Here is a 3,345-nt window from a genome sequence, read left to right as displayed (position 1 = left end):
TTCCCAAATTAGCACATCAAGAGCTTCCTTGACACTGTTTTATGGCTGTGTAGTGTTCTAGTATATGAATGAATCCTAATTTATTTACCCAATCTCTGGGGGTCAGATAGTGAGGGTGTTTCTGGTCTTTTAGTACCATATTCAATGCTGCAATAAACAGCCTGTTCAGACAGAATGTCATATACATGAGTGTATCTGTGGGAGAAATCCCTAGAAGAATTGCTGGGTCAAAGGGTAACATATATATGTAATTTTGATAGATACTTCTAGATTGTTCTCCAAAGAAGTTGCATCAATTTACACTCCTGCCAGCAATGTACGAAGGTGCCAATTCTCCACACCCTTTGTCAATCTAATAGGCAAAAACTTTCAATGTACTTTGTTTTGGACCACTCTGCTCATGCATGTGGCCGAGTATTAGCTATTTATGTTTAAGGCCCTTTGTGTGCTTGTTTTTTTGTCTGTGTGTGTTTTTTATCCTCTGCTTACTTTTTTGTATATGTGTTCTTGGTATTTTTCTAATCGATTTATAGTAGCTCTTTATATATTAGGAGAACTCGTTATATGAGCTGCAGATAATTTCCCCAGTGTGATATTCCTTTTGAACTTGCTTTGGGATATTGCTCAGCAGAACTATCTATTTTTCTATAGTCAAATTTATCAGTCTTTGCTTTTATGGTTCCTAGGTTTTGTGTCTTGTACAGAAAGGAACAGGACCCCCACCCCCATCCGCACACCTTTTTTTGTCAGTACAAGCTTACAATGTCTTGCTGGGTTCTGTAAGGAACAGGAAAACTCCTGCTCTCCAAGAGCTCCCAATTTTAGGGAGACACAGAATAAAGTGACGATCACAACTCTGCTGTCATAAACAGGAGGGGGCACAATGGGAACCTGGGCGAGGCACCCAGTCCAGTCTGCACAGCCAGGGAAAGCTTTCTAAGGGAGGCGGCACATAGGTGCATCCAGAGCCACGTACAGGAATCAGCCTGTGCAAAGGCAAGAGGCAAGGAGCAACATGACTTGTTCAAGACTGTCCAGTCTGGCAAGAGGACAGGGAGTCCACAGGGTTGGTGTGGGGCTAGAGGGGAGCAGAGGCCAGACCACCGAGGGCTGGTGTGTATTGCCCAGGAGTCAGAGCCTGAGCCAGAGGCAGTGTGGGCACAGCAGTGGGACTCTGCAGCCACATGGAGGAAGAACGAGAGACAGCCCCTGGTGGAGGCGGGGCCCTGGCTCGAGGCTTCTGTCCCTTGAAGTACAAGCTGCCAAATCAGAGTATCCATTTCAGACCTAAATGTTCTTTTCTGTAAAACTTCTAGAAGTCTATAAAAATCATCAGGGAAGCTAGCATCCTCTCTGAAAAACATTTCTACCCGAGATGATGACAACTCTAAGAGCATGGACCCTTAGTAAGCCATGGTTGTCACTCCTCATCAGCACCCCACTGGCAGGTGGGGCCAGGTAAACACAACTGCCTACACCTCTTAGCTCTAGTCTAGCTCAGGGGACACCAGGGGTCTTCAGGCCAAGCCCATGCCCATTCATCAAGACCCCCACTCAAATTGGGCAGCAGAGACACAGGACTGCGTGGGTGGGAGAGGGAGTGGCAGGCCCCAGCAACGGGCCTGGACCGGAGATACCTCTTTCCTTCCAGCCGACAAGGCTCGGTCCTGCTGAGTAGCCACAGCTGTTCTCAGAGCTATGAGACAGGGGCCCATGACATTCTCTTCTCCAGTGGCCTTTCAGGCGTTTTGTGGCTGGTCTCCCTGGGCCACTGTCTTCCCTTAAGTGCCCAGCACGGAGGTACTGGGGCATGATTGGTACTCAGCGTAGCAGTCTCTGTTGAAATTGGACAGTCTCCCCATTTATTGCAGGTCACTGAGGGAGAAGAGAGGTGATGTGGACAGGATAGAAGACAAAACCGTGCGAACTCGACTCTGGGATTGTCTCTGGATGTCAGTCTCCAGGCTCCTCCCAGGCCCACCCCTGAACCAGCCACAGAGATCGGTTCTTTTTTTTTTTTTTTTTTTTTGAGACAGAGTCTCACCCTTTGCCTGGTGTACAGTGCCATGGCATCAGCCTAGCTCACACCAACCTCAAACTCCTGGGCTCAAGCAATCCTTCTGCCTCAGCCTGCCGAGTAACTGGGACCACAGGCATACACCACCATGTTCGGCTAATTTTTTCTATATATTTTTAGTTGGCCAATTAATTTCTTTCAATTTATAGTAGAGACGGGTCTCACTCTTGCTCGGGCTGGTTTTGGACTCCTGACCTTGAGCGATCCTCCTGCCTTGGCCTCCCAGAGTGCTAGGATTACAGGCGTGAGCTACCGCGCCCTGCCAAGAATGGTTCTCGATGCCACCATGTTAGTCCTACTTTCTTTAGTGCCCTAAGGCAATTTTATCCCAAAGGGTCCCTTAAATCAAGTGCTGTGGAGATTAAGGCTCTTGGAGGCTGCTGGAGCCTTGGTTCCAGCTAGCAGGCTTCCTGGTCCCAAGACACCTCTACCCTCAGTGCTCACAGGGCACGCACGGGACACCCCCTGTGCCTGCCCTGGAAGCCAGGAGGGCAGCAAGCCAGCCCCACCCTGAGCCCCAAATAGGCAAACAAGCCCCTCTCCACAGCAGCCAAACAGCAACTAGATCAAAAGCAGGGCACAGAGGGTTTCTAGGCCAGGGGGCATGGTCTGTCTGGATCTACCTCCCCTGTTCACCTGTACTGTGGGAGGGCGGGGGGCCAGGGAGGGGGGCCCAGACACCCACGCACCCCCCTCAGGTGCAGCAAAGCTGGAAGGATGAGGATAACAGAGGAAACCGGGAAACAAGTAAGGGGCTTGGGACCAAGGGCAGGTTCAACCCTGGAGTGCTTATCTGTCACTTGCATAAAAGGCCATGTCAGCTTAGGGTCCAGGATTCCATTTTTCCCCAAATGAGATAGGCTATTTCAATAAATGTTTTGAAAGCTCCCTGACATATGTACATGTCCGGCTTCAACTTCCATTTATTGGACATTTACTATGTTCCAGCCACTCAGTAGGGTGGGTATTTTGCACACATAATCTCACTGAATCCTCTTAACAAATGCCATTAGGCTAATAATGTACATGAGGAGTGAGGGTCAGGAAGGCTAAGCCCTGAGCCAAGGGCCCACTGCTAGTAAGAGGCAGAGCTGAGATTTGAACTAGGGGCTGTCTGGCTTCAGAGTTTGTCCTTAACCACCATGTTCTACGAGGACTAAGGAGTGCTGGTCAGTCGTCAGCCCGGACCCTTCCCCAGCCTCACCTAGCAACACCCCTGATCTCTGAGACCACAGACAGGCTGCAAAGGAAGGATGGAGTCTCCTAAA

The sequence above is a fragment of the Microcebus murinus genome, chromosome 6 (genome assembly GCF_040939455.1).
Source record: "Microcebus murinus isolate Inina chromosome 6, M.murinus_Inina_mat1.0, whole genome shotgun sequence".
NCBI classification, from domain to species: Eukaryota; Metazoa; Chordata; class Mammalia; order Primates; family Cheirogaleidae; genus Microcebus; species Microcebus murinus.
This window is presented reverse-complemented; position numbering follows the sequence as displayed.